Genomic DNA, 27,782 nt, shown 5'->3' with positions numbered 1-27,782 from the left:
TTCCATACTGCTCTCTCCATTCATCTCACCCTCTCTTTCCTCCCCCCATATCTTTGTCCATAAGTCCGTTCTCTACGTCTGTGTCTCCATTGCATACTCAGTTGCTAAGTTGTGTCCAACTCTTTGGGACCCCACGGTCTGTAGCCTGCTAGGCTCCTCTGCTCAAGGAATTTTCCAGGCAAGAATACTGGAGAGTGTTGCCATTTCCTACTCCAGGGGATCTTCCCCACCCAGGGATCAAACCCGAATCTCCTGTGTCTCCTGCATTGACAGGCAGATTCTTTATGACTGAGCCACCTGTTGCTGTTGCTGCTGCTAAGTCGCTTCAGTCGTGTCCGACTCCGTGCGACCCCATAGACGGCAGCCCACCAGGCTCCGCCGTCCCTGGCATTCTCCAGGCAAGAACACTGGAGTGGGTTGCCATTTCCTTCTCCAATGCATGAAAGTGAAAAGCGAAAGTGAAGTCGCTCAGTTGTGTCTGACTCTTCGTGACCCCATGGACTGCAGCCTACCAGGCTCCTCCGTCCATGGGATTTTCCAGGCAAGAGTACTGGAGTGGGTTGCCATTGCCTTCTCTGGACTGAGCCAACTAGTAAGCCCCAAAAGCTCTCATCTGAGATCAATTTAGCAACCAGTCTGTGCCATGAATGACAACTCCTGAATGCCTTCTAGTGAGATTGTCTCTGGAACTCCTTGGTTGTGCTCTTGGCAGGAGCTGAGGTGGGTGGGGTGGAGGGGAGGCTGAGGCAGGTTAGGGGGGCATATGGGGAGGGCAATGAGGGGAAGCTGCCATCTCATATTTGGCCTGGGAGGAAGTGTAATTTGGAAATAGTGCTGGGCCAGAGGTCAAGAGAGCTGGGTTCCAACATGGGTCTATACTGGCTCCCGTGTCTCTGGGTGACCTCTCAAAGCCTTAGTTTTGTCATCTGTACCTGGGGACGATCCTGAGGATAATCTCGACCTTCCAGGGTGAGTGAGAAAATCTACAATGCCACACTCAAAAGGGCTTGGCTGGTCTTTTCCTGTAGGTCTCCCTGCCCACTGTCTGCTCCCCAAGGTCAAGTGAGGGGACCAGTTAGGCCAAATGCAATGTAGGACAACCGAGGGACAGGCTGGGTGAGCTTGCCTTCCCAGTGAGCCTTTTTAGCACATATCTTTTATCTGAGGCTCATCTGCTTGCCTCTGTTAAGAGGAATGTCTACTCCAAGAGCAGGGAGCCCTCACCTTGTCCTGCTCACTCACTTCTGTCTCTCCAGTGCCCAGCAGAGTCCCTGGCTTGTCCTAGGCTCAAGATAAATATGCTCTGAAAATGGAAATGAAGGGAGAGGCAGCCAGGAGCCCTGACAAGTGGAGGGTGGGGATTACAAGAAGGAGAGAGATGGGACGGGGGGCTGCACCTGGGCTGAGAAGGTCCCAGGCTTGAGCCCCAGGCAGATACTAACTGTGGAGAAGGATGGGGTTGTGAGAGGCTGGAAGAGGAGATGATGCACAGAAGTCCAAGTGCTGTATAACATAGACAGGAGACCCAGGCGGGCAGGGTCTGGTGCATACACAGGCTTAGTGCTGACCTGGCTCAGATGGTGACACCTGCAATTCCCCCTGGTGTCTGCGGGTAACTTAGCCAGCCTCTTTGAGTTTCCTGGGAGTAGCGATAGGAAAACTGAAACTGTGTTAGTTCATTTGTGTCTCCTGTCCCTGTCCCTTCTAGAAAAGTCTTCAGAGGGGGTGGCATGGGCCGTGTGTAGGGTGTGTGGGTAGAGTATCTAGGCTCTGGTTTTCAGGGAAGCAGAGCCTGTCTTTACTGACACTGGAGCTACAGTCTAATGTACCTTCTAGCAATTCCATATGAACTCTTGGAACTTGATGGGAGAAAGAAAGAGACTGGAGCCTTCTTCTGTGGGAGAGTCAAAGTGGGTAAGAGTAGGGGCCTGGAGAAAGACCAGCAGAGGGACTGGAGAAGGGGCAGGGGGTGGGAGAGTCAAAGATGGGCTGGGTCTCTGGTGGGGCTGTGCCCCCAGAAAGGCTGGCCTGACTCTGGGTCCCAGGCTGGTTCCCCCTCACCCCCACCCACGAGTAGTCATATTATCCTGCCCACCCTGACATGCCCCCAGCTTCCTATGAATGGAAACCCCACCCAACACCCCCTCAAGGCTTCCTGGATTAAAGAGCTCGGCTGTCACAAGTGGACACCTCCCTGCAAGATGCTTTAGATGCCGGTCAGCCAGGGAACACCTGGCCCCAGTGCACCCCTAGTTGGGGTAGGAGGGGTGGACTCACAGTTTACATATAAAGATTGGTATGATGAACAATTGTATGGCTGGTTCCTACTTCTAGGTTTGTTCAAAGTGTGGTGCTCAGTCCCTTTTAGCTGTCATCCATAACAATCTTGGCCTTGGAGGCCAGAGTGACCTTGGGCAAGACATGCCACCTTAACTGAGCTTCAGCTGAAGAATGGGGCAAGAGCATCTCTCCATGGAGTCATGTTAGAGAGGAAAGGAAACAAATTGTAAAGCATCTAGTTAGACAGAACATGCAGGAAGTAATATTTCTCTGCTCCCTTTCTCCCCAGACTCCTGAAGCCTGTTGGGATGGAGTGCAGGCCTGCTTATTCCCCTCCTGTGGTTCGGCTGTCATCCACCACAGGCTGGTTCTGCAGGGTACAGGCGTCCCCAAGCTCTCCCCCTGTCTCATCTGCCTGGAACAGCAGCCGCCAGGGTGTTGACGTGCCTCTGATGACCTTCCCCTAGAGGAAGCCGAGTGATAGTGGTGTGGACATGTGCTGAGCCTCCCTCTCATCTCAAGCTCGTCATCAGCTCCCATAGGCAGGCACCAGAGGGGTTCCCAGCCAGCTGGGCGGGCTCCAGGCAGCAGACACTGGTTTGCACAGGGGCTGATCCAGGGAGGAGGGGCAAGTCAGTCACAGGGACAACGCACTGAGCCCTAGGCTGGCTCAAACCTAGAAACAGAAAGTGGCAAAGTTGATGTGATGGGAGCCCACGGAGCCCAGGCACCTCATTGTTGATGTGGGGAAACTCAGTGCAAAGGACCAGAACTCAGACTGATTTCTTCAACAAACATTATTCAGAATGACTTGCAGACTGGGCACCATAATGGGGACGGAAACCCAGCCCCTACCTCTTGTACGGGCTTCCAGGGCACACGCGGGTATGAGTTGGGATGGCCGTACAGTCTTGTGGTGTGAGTGGCTTGGTCTCAGGGCTGAGCCTGTCCATTCTCTGAGGACCCCCACAGCTTCCAGTGCCTCACATAGACGTGGGTGTGTGGCGGGCCACGGCTGCACACCTGGGGGTTTAGGGACCCTGTGAGACTGTCACCCAAGGCCCGCTTCTTGCTCTCCTGTCACTCACAGTTTCCCTCAGAAAGCAGAGACAGTGCTTTGGGTAACTGGAGAGACCCCTTGGACACCTCCAGTAAGCACACGATCAATGCTACTTGGGCCGGATTAACCACTGGGCTTCCCCGGTAGCTCAGACGGTTAAGTGTCTGCCTGCAATGCAGAAGACTGGGTTCGATCCCTGGGTCAGGAAGATCCCCTGGAGAAGGAAATGGCAACCCACTGCAGTTCTCTTGCCTGGAAAATCCTATGGACGGAGGAACCTGGTAGGCTATAGTCATGGGGCTGCAAAGAGTCAGACATGACTGAGTGACTTCACTTTCTTCTTGCATTTTCCAAGACCTGTGAACCATCTGGCTCATTTCCACATTTCCAGAGTCACTTAAGTCTCTCTGTTGTGTAAGATTTAGGGATCTGGGGAGGCCTGGGGCAATTTGACATCACCCGTTCCCCTGAAGCCCTGCCTGTTCCCTCTCAGCAAGTGGAGACGGGTTTCTCCAGGAATAATACAGGAATCTGCATTGCACAGCCTGCAGTGAGGCTGAGGGCGGGCTACGCCCACAGCTGGGGAATGAGTATATTTCTGGATGGCCCTTCTGCTTACACCACATTTCCAGAAACTGATCATCTAGATGTTAACTTCCTGCCCTGTGTAAAGCACCATGCTGGAGGGAGTAAGGCTGACCTCAGTGAGTTGCATTTGGAATGGAAGAGAAAGGATACCTACCCCAACTGGGGTGTGCTGGTGAATGTCTAATAAGCTTTCCACAGGAAAACATGATACCCTATCACAGCATTTGCCAGTTCCCACGGTATGAATGTTTTCACCATAACCACTTTCAAGGTGCCAGTGTGGCATCTTTGACAGAGATGCAGAGAATCAAGTCTTGAGAGCGAGTGGAAGCCAATTCCAGCACACCACTGTCCCAAACTAACCATGGGGCAAGGTAGTTTGTACAGCATACTTAAAAAGACAGATATTTCTCAATACAATTCTATGACCCATGGACAGGGAAGAAATACCCTCTGACAAAGCTTTCTGGGGAGGCTCCAAGGAGCAATCGTTTGGCTTGGGTTTTGAGGAAAGAACGGCTTTCACCAAGCGCAAGGGAGCAGAGGTCCTCCAGCCAGAGGGAACCGCCAGAGCCAAAGAAGTGTCCAACATGTCTGAGGACCTGTGTCCCATGGCAAGACCATGGGGACCATAGATCACAGCAGGACTTGTGTACTCTGCTGAGGAGTTGGGCCTTCATCTTGTCAGCAGTTGGGGAGACAATGGTATATCTTAAGCAGGCGACTGACATAATAAGTTCTGTTTGGTTGTGTTTTTTTTAAATCTTGATTTCACCATTTTATCTCTAAAAAAAAAAAGTCTGTTTATTACAAAAACAAATCAAGCAATGCATAGAAGTACAAAACGACTTTTTGGAACATTAGGTGAATGTCTTCCCAACACATTTCCATACATATGCACAGAGGAAAGATTAAAATAGTGGACACAACATAATAGAAATGAAAATAAAGGTATAAAAGAGAGAACATAGGAACTAACCGGTCCCTTTTCTTCTCCTGCTTGTTGTCAGGACTGTGTATCAAGTGTGGCACTGTGGCAGCCATCCTGTGACCATGAGGAAAGCTGGCCCATGGCAGCCAATACACTGAGGGTGGTAACAAAGTGGGAAGATGAGGAGAATATTGGTTTTGATGATGTAGGGTTGCTTCTGTCTTATGTATGTAGATCATCATGAGACAATTCTGGTTTTTATATGTGTATGATTTTCTTATCTACCTATATTCTGAATTTTCAAGGCTTAAAACTTGGCTGTAACAAAGCAAGTCAGTGTGATAGAGTGTCAAGGGCTCAGGCTTTGGAGTCAAACAAAACTGTTTTCCTTATGGAGGAGCTGACTGGAGAAGGAAAAGGCAACCCACTCCAGTATTCTTGCCTGGAGAATCCCATGGACAGAGGAGCCTGGCAGGCTACAGTCCGTGGGGTCGCAAGAGTCGGACACGACTTGGTGACTAAACCACCACAAACCATGGAGGAATTGGGCTTCCTTGGTGACTCAGTGGTAAAGAATCTGCTTGCCAATGTAGGAGACGCAAGAGATGCAAATTCAATCCCTGGGTGAGGAAGATCCCCTGGAGAAGGAAATGGCAACCCACTCCAGTATTCTTGCCTGGGAAATCCCATGGACAGAGGAGTTGGACGGGCTACAGTCCTTGGGGTTGCAAAAGAGTAAGACACAGCTTAGAGACAAACAATAGCAACAACAAATAGAGGAATCACTTAATCTCTCAGTGCTTCAATTTTTCTCATCTCTGAAATTGGAATAGTAAACTTGTTTGCAGAAATGTTGTGAGCATGGCATTAGACAACATATGAAGTTTCTACCTCTATGCTTAGGAAGAAGGCACTCATAAAATGCTTATAAAATATACAAATAGATCTGAGAAAGTAAGGAGATGCTGCTGAGTGGAAAAAAACATTTTGCTTCGATTCCCTCAGTACTTTCAGCAAAGATGGATTTGACTATGACTGAGGTGTAACAGATCTGACACAGGCAGATAAGCAAGTTTCTTTATTGTCCTAAGTATCACTTTCCTTAATTGTAAAATGGGTACATTACAAGAGGGTTAAATGAAGTTAATGCCCAAAACACTTGAACATGGTAGACTGCTAATTAATACTAGTTTCCTTCTTTCTTTTTCCTCCAACACACTGACAAGTGCTCGCATATACATGAGTACAGGTATACCCAGACTCACATACATCCAAATACACCCAGACAAATACACATACACACACACACCTTTCTTAGCTCCAGAATCTTTTAGGAGATTTTTATGAGGGTGTGGCTTTAAGGAAGCTGTCCCCCTGTCTGTCTGCAAAGCCAGCCTGTTCACCTGATTACTGTCGTGAGTTCTTTATCTTTCACTGGATTCGTTTTCCAAATGTAGGATCTTTAAACAATGGGCATTGATGCTTAAAGGAAAACTATTTTCTGGGGGAAAAGACACTTTAAAATGAAATTTTGTATTAGATGCACAGCTAGTAAATAATCTAGTACACAATTAGACATGTATTGCTTTGAATATAAAACACCACATTTTTGCAGATGAGACAATGATTTGGGCAATCAGAAGGAGTCAGGAGAGAGAAATGAAGGAAGAAACCGTTAACTTCCTTTCTATTTACCTGGTGGAACTGGGCCTGGCCTTGGAATGTGGGTCTGGAGGGACCTACCAGACAGACTGTGCCTGGATGCAAGGAGCAGGAACATGAGAGGTGGGCCAGTGGGGCCAGCTGAACTCTGACCAGGCTGCTGGTTGGTCTTCCATCATGTCCAAGCATCACCATCCCAGTGGGGACCTTCGTGGAGTCGTACCTGGATGATTCCTTTAGCTTTCTCTCTCAGTTCCCAATCCCATTCTTTCCTCCTCTGTTCTGTGTAACATCATGACAAGTTTGTCCCTTGAAATGTCACTTTTTTCAAGAGAACCTCCTGCTGGAAGACCTCCCTCCTTCCCCTCTTCCTGCTTGACTTCCCAGGAAAATGAGGCAATCTTTGGATGTGATTCTCCCAGAATGCAGCCACCAGTGACATTTCCATCCTTTTCAGAGCTGCCTGATTCTAGAAACCGTCTGGTCCAGCCCTAAGCCACAGAGTTGGAGTCTTAACTTTCTAAAGGCCAAGTGTGTGCAGAATTGATGCTTTTGAACTGTGGTGTTGGAGAAGACTCTTGAGAGTCCCTTGGACTGCAAGGATATCCAACCAGTCCATCCTAAAGGAGATCAGTCCTGGGTGTTCATTGGAAGGACTGATGTTGAAGCTGAATTCCAATACTTTGGCCACCTGATGCGAAGAGCTGACTCATTTGAAAAGTCCCTGATGCTGGGAAAGATTGAGGGCAGGAGGAGAAGGGGACGACAGAGAATGCGATGGTTGGATGGTATCATCGATTCAATGGACATGAGTTTGGGTAAACTCCGGGAGCTGGTGATGGACAGGGAGGACTGGTATGCTGTGATTCATGGAGTCGCAAAGAGTCAGACACGACTGAGCGACTGAACTGAACTGAACTGTGCATGACTTCAATCCCAAGCCACTGTCTGACCACCTTTCTCTCCTCTTCCCCACCAGTCTTTTCTCTTCCTGATTTTTCTTTCTGTTTCACCTTCCTAAGAAGGTGAAATCCTTGAGCTGAATCCTCAACCCCATGGGCTTGTCTTTGACCCGGATGTCCCTCCTAGCAGGTGATTTGGATTTTTCCATCTGACCAGGCATTCCTTCCTTCCTTCATCAAACTCATATGGAGCAGTCATAGAGGCGTATGCTGGGCTGTGCTCACGAGGCATGAACAGTGCTGTGATCTGGAAGGGAAGGTCATCAGACAACTCACTTACTGTGTGTGTTGGCGGGGAGTGTTGAGTGGGTGGGGAGAGTGAAGTTGAAGAGGAATAAAATGCTGTCCTTGAACTCTGGCAACTCTCCAGAGGCTGGTCAATAGAATTTTATTCTTAATTGATTTATCAGATTAGCTTTAATGGAACCCAGAGGAAGTTGGAGCAAGTCAGGAAGTGATTACAACAAGAGAGATTGGACTCAAGGATTCCCTTTGATCTTCAAACAACCCTGAGAAGGAGGGGGTTGTTCCCGTTTCCCAGCCTGGGAAGCAGACTCAGAGAGGCTGGTGACTTTCCTGAGGTCAGCCGTTGAGTGGTAGAGAGGCTGTGGATGTGAGTCCAGGCAGGCCTGGTGGACATCCTGTGCATGCCACTGAGCTTGCACCAACCCCAGGGCTTCTGCTGTCAACTTGCTCCCTGAACCGGCTTCTGGGGACTGTGAGGCAGAAATCCCTTCCATGGGGCAGACTGGAGCCTCCCCTTTGCTTTGAACACCACTTCCTTCTCTCCCTACATAATCTTCCTGGCTCTTCAGCCTCGGCCCCAGGCCAAAGGGGAGCCAGCCGAGTAGTCATCTGAGTGCACGCCATCCAGAGCTAATAGGAAAAGGACATTGATTTATGATCCAAAAAGGGGAAGGGCAATGCCAGGGAAGAAGCAGGGTGGCGGGGTGGGTGGGTGATAGGGAGAGAACTGCAGAGAATAAGAATCCCTAAGCCTTACTACAGAGTCTGCCCTCTGATTCCTGGGTAGGTGTGGTCTGAGAATCTTCTGTGTAAAACTGAAATGGAATCACAAATGAGGGGAAATCATCTTGGGGCTTGGGTGTGCCTTCTAGGGCTGAATTAATTTAAAAATCTATTGATTTTCCCCACTGATTAACAGGCCTGGCACGTGAGAAAGGGCGGCAGACCTGTAGGCAGCTTGAATCGCTGCCCTAGCTCACCAGCATCCCTCTGCTGCATCCCTTGTCACCTCTGAGTCCTGGCAATTTTATAATTGGCCCAATGGGTTATGATTTGAAACCAGAAGAGCCAATTAGCAGGAGTCTCCTTTGACCTCTGGTTTGGGGTGGTAAGAGACGAAGTAATGACTTGAGACAGAGGGAGGGGAAAAAAAACTAAACTAAAAACAAAAATAGAAAATATCAAGAGCAAAGACTTAAATCTTTTTGGCGCTCTGATTAATAACCCTGTCATGCCGATCACAAGCTCTAAACAGCAATGCTGGTTGCAGCTGAATTTTTTATACTTTCTATTAATCTTTAATGATAGCTTGGTCACCTAGTCTCTTTTATCTTGTCAGATAAATGTATGGTTAACAGGATAATGAGATTTCTAAAGCCCCGTTCCAGCTCCCAGCTCTCTGGTGCACGCGGTGACCTCTGACCCCCAGCAGACAGCGGCACCAGGGTGCTGATAATTGGTAGGTGTGCTGGGAATGTATTGGAAGCTGACGGATGGTTTAAACTTTGATTTGAGGTCAGCGAGGTCACAGAGCTCTGGAAGACCAGCCCGGTTTTATTACCAACTGCCTCTGATGGGGATATAATTAGATCTAGCTATTGCTTTATTAATAAGTAATCGCTTCTCCCATCACTGTGGGTGGGCGAACGTATTCCTTGGATAATTTTCGGACACTAGTCTGGCTCTATTAATAAGAATATATCATGTGTATTTGACCAGGTGCAGAAGCACATCTGGTTTTCTGGACTTTGGGGGAACTTTATCATTTTTACTCATTTGCAGTGTTGAATAAATCGGCTGTGCCTTGTGAAATCTATCCCTGCCTCGGTGACCTCATACTCTCTGTTGCTGTAGGGAACCTCTCTTTTGGCCTATTTCTTAATGGCGCAAGAATAAAAAAAAAAGTGTAAATAATTGTATCCAACTGTCCATCCATCCATCCTTTCATCTACTCCGTCATGTGAATATTTGCTAAATGTTAGTTCCAGTCCCAGGTGTGGGGGGACAGGGGCTGACAAAGAGTTAAAGACCTAATCCCCCTCTTAAGAGATTTACAGTTCAGTTCAGTCATGTCTGACTCTCTGTGACCCCATGGACTGCAGCACACCAGGCTTCCCTGTCCATCATCAACTCCTGGAGCTTACTGAAACTCATGTCCCTCGAGTTGGTGATGCCATCCAACCATCTCATCCTCTGTTGTCTCCTTCTCCTCCCACCTTCAATCTTTCCCAGCATCAGGGTGTTTTTCAATGAGTCGGTTATTTGCATCAGGTGGCCAAAGTATTGGAGCTTCAGCTTCAGTATCAGTCCTTCCAATGAATATTAAGGACTGATCTCCTTTAGGATGGACTGGTTGGATCTCCTTGCAGTCCAAGGGACTCTTCCAACACCACGGTTCAAAAGCATCCATTCTTTGGCCCTCAGTTTTCTTCATAGTCCAACTCTCACATACATACATGACTACTGGAAAAACCATAGCTTTGACTAGATGGACCTTTGTCAGCAAAATAATGTCTTTGTTTTTTAATATGCTATCTAGTTTGGTCATAACTTTTCTTCCAAGGAGCAAGTGTCTTTTAATTTCATGGCTGCAGTCACCATCTGCAGTGATTTTGGAGCCCAAGAAAATAAAGTCTGTCACTGTTTCCATTGTTTCTCTATCTATTTGCCATGAAGTGATGGGACTGGATGCCATGATCTTTGTTTTCTGAATCTTTTCTTAGTTTTCTGAAAAGAGATTTACAAGAGGCAGACAACTACATTCCAAAGAACGGTGAGTTAAAAGCCATAAGAAAATATTAACAAAATGCTACAGTACCTGAAAAGTATTAGGTGTCAGACCCGACATGTTAAAAATATTGAGTTTGGTAACAGTTATTAACATTACTTGTATATTTTAAAGAAGGGCTGGGGCACAGGAAGGGAATAGACTTGAAGGAAGGGCTGATTTCCTGTAAATGTTTTATAATTTTGAGAATTACCCCCATGAATCCCTATCATAGAAAATAGAGAGGAATAGGGGAGGCTAGGGTGAGAAACAAAATGTAAGAGAAAGAGAATTAAAGAAAGGTCACTCCTCAGTCCTAGACTCTAATTAATTCAATGACTATTTATTGAGTGTCTAACAGATACATCACTTTGCCGACAAAAGTCTGTCTAGTCAAAGCTATGGTTTTTCTGGTAGTCATATATGGATGTGAGAGTTGGACCATAAAGAAGGCTGAGCACCAAATAATTGATGATTTCAAACTGTGCTGCTGGAGAAGACTCTTGAGAGTCCCTTGGATAGCAAGGAAATCAAACCAGTAAATTCTAAAGGAAATCAACCCTGAATATTTATTGGAAGGACTGATGCTAAAGCTCCAATACTTCGGCCGCCTGATGCGAAGAGTCAGCTCACTGGAAAAGACCTTGGTGCTGGTAAAGGTTGAGGGCAGTGAGAGAAGGGGGTGACAGATGATGAGATGGTTGGATGGCATCACCGACTAAATGGACATGAATTTGAGCAAACTCCTGGAGATAGTGAAGGACAGGGAAGCCTGGTGTGCTGCAGTCCATGGGGCTGCAAAGAGTCAGACAGGACCGAGTGACTGAACAACAACAATGTGTAAGACACATCCTGGTGGGACAGTCTTCCACATTCACCCGAAGATAACCTCAGTATAAAGACTGCAATTCTCATGGTCAGTACCCTAGGACTACATATGTCATTCTATTCTGAAATCCTGTAATCTTGGTATTTTGGGTGATTAAGCACCTTCAAGTAGGTATTTTTTAAAATCTGATATTTGCTTTGCTGGGCACCTCTCCTCCAGCTGGTAACTTGGGGATTTATCTCCTGCTATCCTAACATGTACCTCGAGACTTAAACGCAGTGCTAAAACTTCTAGTTGAACAAAGGAATGCACTTTTAATAAATGATTCTGACCACATCTCTACTATATTTCATCTAATCTAAGACACTGTTATGTTATGTAGCATGAAAAAGAAAAAGCACTGTTCATCTATGCTCCTAATTATACTGTGATATGCTGTGGGCTAGAAGACACATTCTGAGTTCCAAAATGTGAGACGAAACATGTTTTATAATTGATAAAAGGCAGCAGCTTAAATCTTCTCATAATATACTGTGGCTCTAATTCTTATTTCTCAGGTTCCTTGGGAAGGTGGCCGTATTTTTGTATGTTCATTGACCACTTGTCCTCCAGAGCCAGCTGGGCTTGGGTCTACTTCCCAAAGTCTCAGACGGCGTCTTAAAGAAGAGAATGGGTGGAGGTGAAGGGAATTCTCAGCCTGATACCTCACTTTGCCTGGACAGACCCTGCTGTTTTTTCTTGCTCTAGAGGTGGAGTTCCTCTATTCTCTTCCCCCGTCTCCTTCCTGGGCCACACCAATTCTCCTAGGGCCTGAGCCTCTCTCCAATAATCACTTATCTTTACTAGAAGACCATCAGGAGCAGTAGACAGGAAAATTCCACCAGGAAAGACTCAAGCTAAGACCAAGGAACCTCATTCCTGGCTTAGACTCTCCCAGATGGAGCAGTGTCTAAAGGCAAGTGGTACAAGGCAATGGTAGTTAGGTAAGAAATTACCACTTGGTGGAAAAGTTGCTAAGGTATTTTCCTCTGAATGTTGCAGCTACTCTTGATTATTAACTCTCAGTCTTTTTGAGAATTTATAGGTGGAGCTAGAAGGATATAGTTAGATGATATATGGGTACTTATTTCACAGACCCCATCTGATATTCATCCAGAGAAATGATTCCTTTCTAAGAGCCCTTCCAGTAATTATTTTTATGGAACACCTGAGAGGTATCAGGTACCCTCTTTTCAGTTGTGTTAGCCAGGTCCTGTGGTCTAGGTTATGCTGCAGTAACAAGCATACAGTTCTCGGTGATTTAACCCAATGAGAGTTCACTGCTTTGATCACTGATGGAATGCCCAGTGTGGGTATTGCCATCAGATGGCTCTGCTGGGCACCTCTCTTCCAAGAGGTGATTCAAGTATCTGCTCCTTTTTGTTTAGCTTAAGAGGGTACCTTAGTGCCCTGAGAGACATCCTTAGTGGCTCAGATGGTAAAGAATCTGTCTGCAATGCAGGAGACCTGAGCTCGATCCCTGGGTTGGGGAGATCCCCTGGAGAAGAGAATGGCAACCCACTCCAGTATTCTTGCTAGGACAATCCCTTGGATAGAGGAGCCTGGTGGAGTACAGTCCATAATATTGCAAAGAGTTGGACATGACTGAGCAACTAACACTTCAGTGCCCTCAAAGTCCTCCTCAGGATCTTCTGCATCCAGCCAGGAAATGAGTAAGGGAGACATAAAAAGGGGAGTTTGTAGAGGCTCTAGGAGCCAGACCTACAAGTGGCAAGTCTCATTTCTACCACATTCCATTTATTAGAGCTAGTCACATGGCTCTGCCTAGATGCAGGGGTCATATCCAGGAGGAATGTGAACTGGTTTGGGTGAATATTTACTGTTATCTCTTCCTCATCAAAATTCCACAGCTGGAAAGTGGAATGATGATGCAAATTCAGAATGCTGCTGCTGCTAAGTCACCTCAGTCGTGTCCGACTCTGTGCGACCCCATAGACGGCAGCCCACCAGGCTCCCCCGTCCCTGGGATTCTCCAGGCAGGAACACTGGAGTGGGTTGCCATTTCCTTCTCCAATGCAGGAAAGTGAAAAGTGAAAGTGAAGTCGCTCAGTCATGTCTGACTCTAAGCGACCCCGTGGACTGCAGCCCACCAGGCTCCTCTGTCCATGGGATTTTCCAGGCAAGAGTACTGGAGTGGGGTGCCATTGCCTTCTCCAAACTCAGAATAAGGTCCTCTTTATCCTTGTACCACAGGCCTAGAATCTTCTGTGGTGAAGTGAAATAGCTCAGTCATGTCTGACCCTTGAGACCCTATGGACTATAGCCTAGAGCACGTGGTCTCAGTAGTTTCAGCACGTGGGCTTCTTTAGTTGCAATGCAGGCTTAGTTGTTCAGTGGCATGTGGGATCTTAGTTCCCTGGCTAGGGGTCGAACCTGCATCCCCTGCATTGGAAGACAGATTCTTAACCACTGGCCCACCAGAGAAGTCACCTTCTAAACCTTTCTCAGGCTGAAAGCAAATCTTTGGCACAGTGGTTAAGAGGGTGGGCTCTGGAACCAGTCTGCTTGTATTTAATTCAAACTGTACCACTTATACAGTTTAATACTGACTCTGTGACCTGGGAAAGCTCCTGAGCTTCTCTGTGCCTGTTTTCCCACCTGTTTAATGGGGATAATAACAGTAGCCACCTAAAAGAGTGCTGCGAGGACTGGTGAGTTGATGTGGTCAATGGAAAGGACATTTCAGGGCCTTGAGTCTCCCCTGAACACAGGCACTTTACACCCCTGTTGCTCCTACCCACACCCCCATCCCCCCTACCCACACCAATCTCAGCAGAGACAACCAATTCAGATGCAAGCCATTGCCTAAATGAACCAACTTCCAGATCAGTTTATTATCAAAACACAGTATAAATGTTGTTTTTATACTCAATAAACAGTTCCTCAGCTCTGCGAAATGAAATATTCCTTTCATTACGAAACTGAGAAGCCATTTATCCCGCGTCTTAAGTGGTATAAATAGACTACGTGGCAGTCAGCGGAGGGATAATGGCTCTGTTTATTTTCACTAGCTGGGGATGGGCTGACACAGCGTGTACCGGGGGAGTGAGTGCAGCTCCTGGAAGGGGACCCACAAATCCGTCATTCTCGCCAAGAACAAGGTGCCGGGCATCTGTTCTCAGGCTCTGCTTGCCAGGCCCAGGCAGGCGGGGGAAACACTGGGATTCCACCCGGCACCTTGAGGAGCCAGCTCAGAGCTTCAGCTGGAGAAGGGTCCACCCAGGTGGACAGAGCTCATGGACCTTGGCGGCCCTGTGACACCACCTGCCACGCTGCCCAGGATGCCATCTCATGGGTGCTCAGGCATAAACCCTCAAGAGCATTTACAGATTACAAAGTTTCCTGCTTCCAAGTGACTATGGAAGGACCAGTGACTATGGAAGAGCAGGGTCCAAGGTCAGGCTCTGGCTCTCTCTCTTTCTTGCTAAGTCTATTGAATTTGTTACAATATTGCTTCTGTTTTATGCTTCATTTTTTTGGTATGTGGGATCTTAGCTCTCTGACCCCAGCACCCCCTGCATTGGGAGCCTAAGTCTTAATCACTGGACAGCCAGCAAAGTCCCCAAATTTTATTCATTTATTTTTATAGGCCACACCCTACAGCATGTGGGATGTTAGTTTCACCACTAGGATTGAATCCATGCCATGGTACAGTTTTTACCACTCAACCACCAGGGAAGTCCCTTAGACTCTGGCTCTCTTAAACCATGAGATACTGGGCAAGTCCTTAACTCTCTGCCATCCATCTCCTCATTTCTGCAACAGGGGGGGCTCATCTTGCCTCGTATGTGATTGGATGAGATAGTGCATATATAGGTGTTCAGTTTTGCACAAACACATGCCCTGATTTTTCTGGAGAGAAGACCGAATTCCATAGTGAGAGAACCAGGGGCTCATGGGGGATTCCAGATCAGATCCAAGTCTCCTGACCTGTGGTAATGAGTTCTTTCTAACAGGGTGTTTCTTGGGTTAAACATGGTCTCTGGAAAGGCAGGGCCACTGTCTAAATGTGCACTGCATTACTCCAGACGGTGGTGGGTAGATGGCTATTCACTCAGCTAGCAGCAGCCAGGGAGGAGACCACATATCCTGCACAGCTGGAGGCAGTGGTCTCCATGGGCTGAAGACCTCAAATCAGAAGAAATGTGTTTCTAAGCAATAGAAGATCCTTCAGCTCACTGACCCTTTAGGATAGATTAATTTTTTTCCCCTTTCTGGCAGAAAATAACAATTAGCAAACATGGAATCTGAGACGTGTTTTGTTTGGGGTCTCAGGACAGGAAAGTCCAGGACCTGGGACTCAGCCTGAGTTGAGGGCTCCGTGTAATGGGAGTGAGGGGCATTGACGCCGTGAGCACCTAAGACAGGGCAGAGGAGTTGGAAGAACCATCAATGGGAAAAGTTGAGTGTTGATGTCAGACGGAAGTCTTTCCCAGAAGAAAGCCATGTACGAGTCACTTCAACTCTTTGAGATACACTGTTTTCATCTGTACAATGGGCATAATCGTATCTTGTAATTCTGAAGAACAGAGGCCAGACTGGAAGATGTTTATGGGGCTGCTCCAGCCCCAGAGCCACCTCTGAGCTGTGCTGGCAGCAGAAACCATTCGTTCCTCTGCTTTGTCCAAGGGGTGGATAGGAAGCACATTTTAGGGTTCTTTCTTACTGGGGTGGCTGGGCTCCCCTGGCAGGGGTGGGTAACGAGTGAGCTGAGGACTTCTGGGGCCAAGGCAAGGCCTGGGGCAGGGAGGAGTGGGGGAATTAACTAGAATGGAGGGGCTGTATCCCTTTATAGACTGGAGAAGCAAGATTTTAATTCACTGACCTGAGGGGTACAGCAACTGAGCCCCAAGTCTGGGACTGGTCTGAGGGTCAGGCTGCGTGTGTTTGTATGTATGTGGTGGGGGAAGTAGCTAGGTGGTCTAGTCCACTCAAAGGGCCTGGGCTAGAGTTCAGTGAAGGATGCACAAAGTAAGTGAGAAATCCTCCAGATGTGGGCCACCTGCTGTCCATGGCATCTGCCAGGACCCAGGCAGGAGACCAGAACTGCTCTAAATGTTTCAAGGATATAATGCAAGGAATTGGTTATAAAGGGCTAAAAGGTCAGAGGGCAAATAGGAATGAAGCTTCTTACCCTGCACCAAAAAGCCGCTCCTGTCCTGCAACCTTTTGCCCACAGCCCTTGTGCAGCCCCGCTGCCATGTTTGGGTGTGGCCACCCAATGGGAACCTGAGGGTCTGCTCTTCTGCAGCTGTGCTGTGCTTAGTCACTCAGTCATGTCCAGCTCTTCGAGAGCCCATGGACGGTAGCCCGCCAGACTCCTCTGTCCATGGGGATTCTCCAGGCAAGCATACTGGAGTGCGTTGCCAGGCCTCATCCAGGGAATCTTCTCAACCCAGGGATCAAACCCAGGTCTTTCGCATTGCAGGTGGATTCTTTACCGTCTGAGCCACCAGTCTGCAGATGCTGCTGAAACTGTTTCCACCGCTGCTGTAGCCTCCAGGGCCACAGCCACCTCTCCCTCTTTCCTGCCTTTCAATCTCCCTCCGGTATTTCCTATTGGCTGAGCCTAATGAGAAGCCAGCAGGCAAGGGAGCTTGGGAAATGTAGTTTTCAGGGATACGGGAGGCTTGGAGATTGTAGAACGGGGCTCTGAGAGACCATATCTGCCCTCTATGTTCCAACACGATCAGAGGCAATAGGATGGATGGATGGATATATGATTTGATTTAAAAGTTTACTCTGGATTCTTTCAACCACATTTTTTGGGCGGGGGGGGGAGGTTTATCATGTCTATTTCAGGTATGAAGCACAGAGAGGTTAACTAAAATGCCCAGGATCACACAGCCAGCAAATAGCAGAGCAGATATTTGAACCTGGAACATCTGCTCCTTTTTACTTGGGGGCACTGCTGGTCACTGGGTTCAGTTGAGCTGGGGTTTTGAACAGGTGGCCAGTCCCAGCAGGAACCAGTGATTTGGGCAGAAGCCAGGAAACCAGATGAGGCTTCTAAGTGAGGTTTGGGGGTGGGGAGCATCTGAAACCCATGTGGTCTCCAGGGGCCTAGTTCACCAGCAGGTTGTTGGGCACTGGAGCCGCAGAGGTGCTCACTCCTCTCCTGGGTGTGGGAAGGCAGTACAGTTGCATTCTGGAGCCCTTATTTCTTGCTCAGAGTGGGACTGGGGGAGATGGGGACTGACCATTGCCCACTTTTGGGAAGGGAGCTGTGTGACCATAAAAACATGCCAGAGCAGTCTTAGCTCAGTGCAACCTGGGGCATCCATTAGCTCTTTGCTTCTCTGACGTGGAGGAGGTGTAGAGGTCCAGGGACCAATCACAACTGGATGGAGGGAATGATCTGGTGACATCCAAGGTCTGGGGCCACAAGGTCTCACACCCATAGCCCTTCTGAATTATACAGTGTCAGGGCAATCAGCATAGCAAGTACAATGGACCAAAACCCAGAGATCTGGGCTGAAATTCCAGCTGTTACCTCTTCACCGAGAGAGCTTAGGCAGATCAAAGTTACTTTTTGTTTTAGGGTCTTTGTGATTCTGCCAGGGAAGAACAAGGAGTGGTTGCAAATAGCCCTTTAAAGAACCTGAAAGACCCTCAGAGGAAGGCCATGGCCACTTGGGGGCGGCACTGAGCACTTTCTTTCTACCTTGAGCCAATGTTTCTGTTCCAGATTACTGTAGTTTTTCCAACAATACATGTCCCATGACCCATTTCTCTACGTCCCAGCTTCTTCTTCTTTGCTTCCTCATTAGCTAACTTTGTCCTTATAAACACTGAAGGTGCCTTGAGGCTTAAGTGCACACCATCACTGGCAGATGGTGAGCCTGGGGACAGGAGAGGGAGTGGGACTTGCTTCTTGCCACACAGTTGCTACAGATGGTGGAATTTTGTAGTCTGGGACTCCTGGCTCCCTCTTCCCGCCAAAGCACCTTGAAAAAACTTTGGTTCTCAGGAAGACTCTTAATTTGGAATGAATAAACATCACTGGGACTGTTTGGGAGAAGCAGACTTGACTTCAGCCTCCCAAGAAGTCTCCTCTCCACTCAGCCTCCCACATTTCCTTACCTGCATCCTTTCCATCTGTATCAGGTGTCTATTGCCAAAGAAGATTGTGTAAGGAACCACACTAAAACTTGGTGGCTCAAAATAATAATTGTACAGCTCACACATGTGTTGGTTAGTTCTACTAGTCTGCTTGCTCACATGTCTGTACTCTGTTGAAAGAGTATGGGCTGGGGGCTGGCTGGTTCTGGATGGCCTTGCCTGTGTGTCTGGTGATCATTTAGCTGTCAGCAGAAATGCCTTGTTTTTTCTTCCCTTGGTCTCCCCTCCTCTGGCAGGCTGGCCCAGGCCTGTTCTTGTGGCAGCAGTATTAGAAGAGCAGCAAGAGCTGAAGCTGCAAGGTCCTTTTAGGCCTAGGCTTAGAAATGGCTCCCCTACTACTGTCATTTCCATTACATGCTGTTGGTCCAAGCAAGTCATCAGTCAGTCCAGGGATGAAGGATGGGAAAACAGGCTCCACCTCCCGATGGGAGGAGCCTCAGTGTATCATGGCCCCCTTTGCAATCCACCACACCTTGACAAAAGGAATGCCTTCCCTGTCCTGTGGTAGACACTGTGATGGCTTACCTCAATATCCACTCTGTCTTTCTTCCTTAATAATGGAATCCTGACATTTATCTGGGCTCAGAATCATGACTGCCTATCTCAGACTTCCCTGAAGCTGTGACAGGCTATATAACTAGATTCTGGCCAATGAGATAGTAAGAGAAACTGGCATGCATCTTTTTTCCCTTTCTCTTCTTTCTCCCTCCTTCATGGATTCTGGATGCCGTGGCTGGAGCATGAGCAGCCATATTAGACCATCCAGTAATGTGCTCAAGATGGCAGAGAAGCAAGGCAGAAAGCACAAATGTCCCTGGTGACTTAAGGTCTTTTATGTGAGAGTAAAACAAACTTGTATCTTCTTTAAGCCATTGCTAATTTGATACTTTTGTCACAACTGAACTCGATTCTAATGAATAGACTTTCCTCCATCTACTGATTGTTTTTTACTTTCTTTCTCTTTCTTATGATTGTCCTCATCTTACAAAGCCTTCCTTGATCACACTCAAGTCCTCTCTGCGGATTCTAAGAACACTGCCTGTTTGTATGAGTCCCTGATGTCCTCCTACCAATGGCCTTGATTTCTTAGTTCTCTGTTTGACTCATCTTGGTATCTTATATATTATTGCTTTCATTTTATTGTAGAGCTGAGGTCTGTAGTCTACTCAATTTTTCAGCTAGGGACTGTAACTTCCTTTCTATTTCCCTCAAATTAATAAATTAACTCAAAAATATTTCTGAAGTACTTGCCATATGTCAAAATCATAGTCCTTGCCATCATGGAACTGAGGTCTAGTGGGAGTAAACAGGCTTTGAACAAATAAACAAATGACTGTATAATTAAAAAGCATGGTAAGTGCCCAAATGCAAAATATCAGGGCATCTAGTTTAAATCAGGTACTTGGGAAAGGCCTCTTTGAAGAGACGGTGCTTATGGTGAGATTGAACAATGGGAGAAACCAGGCAGATGTTGGAAAGAGAGCTCCTGTCAGAGGGATACCACGTGCAAAGGCCCTGAGGCAAAAAAGAGCTCTGGGTATTTGAGGAGGAGGAGAAAGAAGGTTCCTGTGAATGGAAAGCAAGGGAGGGAGTGGAAGAAGAACTCATAAAGTAAGCCAGATCACACAGGGCTATGGGGGACATGGCCAAGAATCTGGATTTTATTCCATGTGCACCATATGGAAACCAGGAGGTTTCAGGCACCAATATGCTCTAATTGTTAGGATTCAGTTCTCCTGCCTGTAACTGACAACCCAAGTATCAGCCTGGAGGAAGGCAATCCAGGGTTCACATGGAGGCTCCAGGATGTCATTAGGGATCCAGACTCTGTTGGCTTTCTGCTCTGCGTTCCTTACCATGTGGCCCTATCCTCAAGTCTCTTCGGGGCCTAAGATGGCCACTGGTTCTCCAATCATGTTGACACACCAGGCATAAGGAGGAGAGAGGTGGAGGAGGCCTCCTGGCTGGCTCAGTCCCCTGTAAAGAGCTTCCCAGAAGCCCTACTGAGTGGTTTTCACTGATGTCTCATTGGCTACTCTGGGCTGCAGGGAAGTCTGGGAAATGTAGTCTTATAGTTGTGTGTGTGTAACCACCCTATATAAATTGGAGTTCTGCTCATAAGAAAGGGAAATGGATGTGTGATAGGTAATGAGAAGTCTTTGCCAGAGCTGGGCTCACAGGGGCCTGTTCATTAAAAGCCTATTTGTTCCAATAGCTCTGTACAACATGGATGAGTCTCACAGATATAAGGTTGAGTGAATGAAGCCAGAACTGAAAGATTTCTCTATGATTCCAGGCAAAACCAATGTACGGTGATCACAGTTAAAAAAAAAAAAAAGGGTTACTCCTGGGGTGTCAGTGACTGGGAGGAGGCATTAGGAAGCGGAGCTTTCTCAGAAGCTAGAAATATTCTAGCTATTGATCTGGGTGGCAGTTATAAGGGGGATAATAATATAAGGATTTAGTGAGGCATCTACTTAACATATATCCTCTTTTCTGCATGTATTATGCTTCAGTAATTTTTTAGAAAACATGCTCATCCCAGGATTTGTCTGTCTTCTGAATATTAACCAGAACATTTAGATATTTATTTTTGTATTTGTTGCTTTCTGGAAGGCTTTGGTGTCAAAAGCTTTGCTATGTCCTTTTCCCATGTTCCAGCTCTGAGTCTCTCCCCTGCAAACATTTCTCCAGTCTCCTGAGCTGGGAGTGCTACACTCACCTCAGAATCTCCCCAGGTCTCTATCCCTTGATAGCTTGTCAGACTTTCTATCTCAAATGAGGCCCACACTCTTTACTCAGCACCATGCCTGGCACATGCTTATTGAATGAATGGGCAACTTTATGATCCATGTACATAAACCTTGCATAGTCCTTGTAACAAAACTTTATTTAGCCCTTTATTTATGCAGGCTCTATGTGCTGGGGGCTTCCTGGGTGGTGCTAGTGGTAAAGAATCCACCTGCCAATGCAGGAGATGCAAGAGACTTGGGTTCGATCCCTGGGTCAGGAAGATCTCCTGGAGGAGGAGATGGCACCCTACCCAAGTATTCTTGCCTGAAAAATTCCATGGGCAGAAGAACCTGATGGGTTGCAGTCCATGGAACTGCAAAGAGTTGGACACGACTGAGTGACTGAGCACACTCACAGACACAGGTCGTGATATAGTCTTCCTCCTGTTGATATCTGTTTACCTGGAGAGAGTGGACCTTGGCAAATGCTGGGCTGATGGCCTGCTTCACGAGGCTGAGCAGGCTGGCCACTGGGAATCCCTCTTCCTCCCTTCCTTCCCACTCCCCTTCTGTTTGCTTCTCACAACATGGTCCTGAAATGACATCAAGAGCAGCTGCTTAAGCAATTTTGCCAATTAATGGGTCTCTGAAATTAAACCGCCTACACAGTCTGGATGAGCCTTCTCCAGGAGGGATTTAGCAATTGTCTTCATGATAATCAGGCTTGACTTGCCTTCACACACGTTAATAAAAAAAGTGAAGGCGTCGGGAGAGATGCCCTTTCGAGGGGAATATCGACAATATCGTAATGAGGCTTGGGGAGAAGGATGCTGAGGCATGGTGCTGCATGCTCAAAACTGCTCTCCTCTGTGGGCAAGAGCCAGCTCTGGCTGGAAGCAGCTGGGCTTACCGTAAAGCATAGCAATGCTCAGTAGCCAGTCAGGCTGCATTGGTCCAGAGAAAGGAAAGCAAAGGGCAGGAAAAGCTTAGCAAGATCAGTCAGGAAGAACTCCTGGAGGAATAATCTGGGTTGTGGCAGGCAGAGGAACAAGTCAACTGAGTACCCAGGAACAAAAACACCTAGGATGCTGTCAGCCCTCTTCTCCCATACTCTTTGAGATCCAGCGACCTCCTTGTCATTCACAGACATCACCAGTTGACCAGGCATGCCTCCTTCCCCCAAGCCAAAAGTGACCTCAGAATCCTCAACACAGCAGCCTTGACACAGCACTCCCAGTACCTGCTGCCAATTGGTTAGATTAGAACCAGAGTTAGGATCTTCCTGCCACGCAGCCTAAGAATCTCTATGTTCGCTTTCAGTGTCTCCCAGTGCCCCCTCACTCTGTGATCTTTCTACTATGCAGATTTTCTCCCAGTGGATACTGGACTTTTTACAAGGATCAAAGGCTTGAGAGATGAAGTTTCAATGGTGGAAATTCAAGAATGGAGTACAGAAGCGAGGCTGCATGGCTACCCAGGTCCTTGAAGGCGTGGCAACCCACTCCAGTTTTCTTGCCTGGAGAATCCCATGGACAGAGGAATCTGGCGGGCTACAGTCCATAGGGTCACAAAGAGTCAGACACGACTGAAGTGACTTAGCACACACACATGCATGCACAAGAAAAGGAAACTAACAGCTCTTTAGTACCTGCTAAGTCATCCTGTTTACCCTTTGCATAAGTTCTCCTGGTGGGGATGTCCTCCATTTTGCACACAGGGATGTGAGGCTTCGGAAGGCTGCACAGTTTGCCCAAAGTTACATCGAGTAAGTGGCAGAGCTGGGATTGGAACCCAGACCAGTGTGATCCCCAAGTCTGTGTTCTTTCCATTCATTCAGGCCAAGGAGGGGAAGCACACACACAAACACATACACCATTAGCCTCCTGTTGGGTTAGAGCCCTCAGATTAGTGCAGGAGAATCTGGTAAAGCAAAGAATATTCTTTGCAGACTGAGTGTCTCAGCTGCCTGGGTAGAGGGAGAGAGTGGGGAGAAAGCGCAAAGGAGGGGGGAGGGGGGAATACCAGCAGCATCACTGATTGCATTTGATGATGTCCTACCTGAGCCCTTATCATGCACCCAGCAGAGTGTGTAGAACATGTGCCCCCCCCTCCCAAGAGCTGCAGAGAACATCTTGTTCCCTTTGCATTAAGTGCACATTTCATGCAACTTGTGGTGAGTGGGCTGACCATGGGGGAGACCTTTGGATGCACTGTGTACACAACTCAACTCTGATTCTTTACATCTGCTGAGGACAGACAGTTTTCAAGGGGCTCAGTGAAGATAGGAGAGCCAACCTGCCTGTGGGGAAGCCAGGACCATTTCACATCCCCACCAATGCACACCCATGCCCATCACCAAGCAAAGGGACCACAGAGGAAGAGTCAACTTTGTAACCTGGTAGGGTACACAGCAAGGTGACTTCTGCCCTCCCTTGGAGCCATCCCAGCTGTGGTGCCCTTGTGTATTATCAGGACAGGGCTTCTCATTTAAAGAAGAATGGCTGTCCTTTCCCACGTCCCCACTGTCATCAGCAATTCGAGAATAGGACATCACATCTCATTTCTCTCTCTCCCTCTACACTCCTCAGTTCAGTTCAGTTGCTCAGTCGTGTCAGACTCTTTGTGACCCCATGAATCGCAGCACACCAGGCCTCTCTGTTCATCACCAACTCCCGGAGTCTACCCAAACCCATGTCCATCGAGTCAGTGTTGCCATCCAACCATCTCATCCTCTGTCGTCCCCTTCTCCTCCTGCCCCCAATCCTACCCAGCGTTAGGGTCTTTTCCAAAGAGTCAACTCTTCGCATGAGGTGGCCAAAGTATTGGAGTTTCAGTTTCAACATCAGTCCTTCCAATGAACACACAGGATTGATCTAAACTCCTAGCAGGGTAATTATTTTGGATTGGTGGACTCACTTAAACCTTCAAATAATGTAAGGCAGTATAAGATTGTGCTAAACTGGCACTAAATATAGCTTTATAGCATCTATAGCTAAAATCACATCTTTTTTTTTTTTTTAAAGTTTGTTTCCTTCCCTCTGTGTGATTTTTGTGTCCACAGTCATTGTCTAAGGGAAGGTGTTTGGTATCAGTTCAGTTTTGCTTGAGTGGTTTTAAACCAAGAACATACACGTGATTCTAACTTACAAAGCCTTGGCCAGGCTCAGATGTAAGGACCACGGGCTCAGATTTGGGGATGTTTGTGAGGACAGAGGGCAGAGTAGACTGTCTCCTTCCCACAGCCACAGAAACTGCCTCTTTCCCAGCTTCACTGGCTCTAATGGAGACTCCCCTTTCATTAATTAACATTCACAGTGCAGGTATCACGGGCTGAGGGTGCTCACATGTGTCATCTCATGTAATCCTGACTCAACCAGGGAAGTGTTAATAAGTACTCTTAGAAATTCCATTTTGCAGTTGGAGAAACTGAGAGCATCTGTGCAGAGTCACCCATCAACTTCCTTCCATTTTCCCCTGACCCTGGTGACAATGAAGACTTCTGGTGGGGTAGATGCCAGGTCTTGGGGCAGCCAGGTTCAGCCCTATATGCTGGGAGCCTGAGACCTTGGCTTCTTTGCTCATCCCTCTAACAGGCTGGTCTCTGCCACCAGCTGTCTACCAGAATTTCATATACTAAGGCCATTGCTCAATCAGAGACTGCATCTCCCAGGCTCCCTTTCAAACCATTGGGCCATAAGTTCTTACCAATGGTGTAGGAGCCTGCCTTCTCTCAGAGAACTCAGAGACTCCTGGAGAAGGTTGGATTCACAAGTTGAGTAAAACCTGGATCCCAGAGTCACCACGTGGAGGAGAGCTGCCCATCAACCAGAAACACTGTTGTGAAGCAAGAGAGAAATTTATTTTGTGTTAAGCCGCTAATGATTTCAAGTTTACTTGATACAGTAACTAGCATTTGACCCAACCAAAACATGACCCATGGCCAGAAAAGAACCCAAGATTCCCAATGGATTTGCCCTCACTTACATTTGTCCAGGGCCTACCTGGTCAAGGAAACCCTGTCCTCAAAATCCAATCGTGAATTTATAGAATGTCAGCCCCGTGATAGTCGCTGCATAATCTCTATGGAGACTCAGAGAAAGCTGAAACTGGCCTGTCACCACAATTCCACGTTGAGAGTTCATAATGTAAAGGGCATTCAGCATGTACTCTTGCAGACACGTGCAGCACACACCGCACTGGAACAGTGAGGAAATTATCATGCTTCTTTTTTATTTTAAATTTAATGAATTTATTTTTTGGCTGCATTTTAGTTGTAGCACGCAGGATCTTCACTGTGGCATAGGGGCTCAGTAGTTGCAACATGCGGGTTCAGTTGCTCTGTGGCATGTTGGGTCTTAGTTCCTTGACCAGGGATCAAACCCATGTTCTCTGCATTGGAAGGCGAATTCTTAACCACTGGGCCACCAGGGAAGTTTCTGATCGTGCTTCTTTATGTACCTGAGGTATGTGTGTGTTTCCTCCGTACGAAGTTTCCTCCTTGGCCGAGTCCCTCCTCTGTGCCTACCTCTCCTGACACCTCCTGAAAGAACTGGGTGGGGCTTGGGTGACAAAGGAGGGGCCACCCGAGACCCCCGTGAGAAGGCCCTGGCCCTGTCACCGAGGGCCACACCAGCTCCAAACAGCCGTGGTGATGGGAAAAACCTCCACTCTGAGACATAAAGACAGAAAACACAACATTTTATTAGTGCTCGAGACGTTTATTTTCTGAGTTAACAACAATAATAAACTCGTTTATGGCTGAGTTTCATTGCCTTCCCTGGTGGGGCTCCCACCTGGTGTCTGTTCAGATTCTGCAGGGCTCCTGAGCACAGAGAGCCTGGCCCGGCAGCTGGCATGGGCGGGCACCACCTCCTGGCAGCTGGGAGGGCCCAGACGGGGGTCCCTAGGGTGCTGTACCATCAGCATGGGTCCCACCTTGGTATGGTGAGACAGGCTCACTCCACATGCATGATCATCACAAGCAGGTGTTAGCTGAGGTTTCTGGGCCCTCACCTGTCTATTGCGCAGCTGGCTCTTTCCAATCAAAGAATAAAATGACTCCCCTGACTCAGGTGACTTATCTGGGAGAAACCAACATTTTAATGTCAAAGTATTGGTTTACCTTCAGGTAGGGCCAGGACAAGGGTGCACACTTTCAAGAGGTACTTACTCTTGGGTCTGGCTAGTGTCTCCTTAAATTTGATGTCCTAGGCACCTGGCTTGCCCAGTCCCTCCATTGACAAGCACATGGGGACTCCTGGGCTTTTTCTTCCAGTTTCCCTTGGAAAACGGGCATGTCTTTCTTTCTCCTTTTCTTTTCTAGATCTCACTGTGGCAGCTGTTGATGCCCAGTCACCCCCCTTCTCAAGAGCCTGGGTTGCAAGGGGGGAGAAATGCAGTCAGTGAAGATCATAAACCTTGCAGGTCCCTGCGGCCCTTCTTAAGACCAGGAATGGAAAGAGGATGCACAGAGAAAGGAGGCATGGGAGAAGGAGAGGGATTTTGTGAATTTATGAAGATATGACTCACCTTATGTTGTTGTTGTTTTTTAAAAATTCACTCAAAATAACTACCCTCCTGTTAGTGCTAACTTCCTCCTTGATTCTAGTTGCTCCTTTGTGCCTCATCCTCTCAGTTCTTAAGGATTTGCTTTGCTTGGTACTTCCTGCATGGAGCTTTAAAAAGTTCTGAAGTTTTATCTGAGTGAGGGGTGGGCTGAGGCCATAGGGAAGTTGAGGGACTGTCCTGCTGTATTTCCCCACACCAAGGCTTCTCAGAATCCCCTGGAGGGTAGGCTGATTGCTGGGGGCATCCCCAGTTTCTGACTCCTTAGGAATGGGGCTAGAGAATTTGCGTTTTCAGTGATGCTGATGCTACTGGTCCTGGACCACATCTTAGACCCACATCCATAAGGTGTTCTGGTAAATGAACTCTGGAATTAGTTAGAACTAAGTTCAAATCTAGTCCTGCTGTTTATCGGCTGTGTGACCTTTAGGAAGTCACTCATAACTCCCTGAGCTCATAATAACAATGCACAAAATAATAATGTGCAAATGTGTCCATCTTGTGCCAGATGGGGTGCCATGTTCTTTATTTGGCATCATCTCTTTGAATCCTCACAAGAACACAGGAAGAGGTCAGTGTTTTTAAGAGGTCCATTTTATGGAGGCAGGGGTGGGGGCTCAGGAGTTAGGAATCTTTGCCAAGTTCACACCGCTCAAGAGTGGTCGAGGGACTTCCTTGCTGGTTCAGTGGCTAAGACTCCATGCTTGCAATGAAAGATGCCCAGGTTTGATCCCTGGTTAGGGAACTAGATCCCATATGCCACAACTAAGACCTGGCACAGCTGAAAAAAAAAAAAAGAAAACCCTACAAAAACAAAAAGATATGTCATTAAAAAAAGAAAAAGAAAGTGATAGAGGCAAGAATTAACACAGTCTGACCACAGAGGACACAGACAGGGGCATGGATGGTAGGTGACTAGAGTGGTTCAGTTCAGTTCAGTTGCTCAGTCATGTCCGACTCTTTGCAACCCCATGAATC

The 27,782-nt window shown here is 47.5% G+C and overlaps 1 long non-coding RNA gene across 1 annotated transcript in view; it reads right to left on the bottom strand.

Moving 5' to 3' along the window:
* Positions 1–7,831: 7,831 nt before the first annotated feature.
* LOC145512475 (uncharacterized) overlaps positions 7,832–27,782 on the bottom strand; it is a 46,165-nt gene continuing 26,214 nt past the window's right edge. Inside the window, exons 3-6 of the long non-coding RNA XR_014058513.1 lie at positions 26,410–26,611; positions 25,698–25,908; positions 24,945–25,073; positions 7,832–8,359 (exon numbers count right to left, since the gene is read on the bottom strand). This is a non-coding gene — a long non-coding RNA (uncharacterized LOC145512475). The remainder of the gene's footprint in view (positions 8,360–24,944; positions 25,074–25,697; positions 25,909–26,409; positions 26,612–27,782) is intronic.

This window comes from Giraffa tippelskirchi, chromosome 7 (assembly GCF_054371585.1).
Source record: "Giraffa tippelskirchi isolate mGirTip1 chromosome 7, T2T-mGirTip1v1.2.pri, whole genome shotgun sequence".
In the NCBI taxonomy this organism is placed as follows: Eukaryota; Metazoa; Chordata; class Mammalia; order Artiodactyla; family Giraffidae; genus Giraffa; species Giraffa tippelskirchi.
Note: the sequence above shows the minus strand (reverse complement) of the source record. Positions and strands in the feature narration are given on the sequence as shown.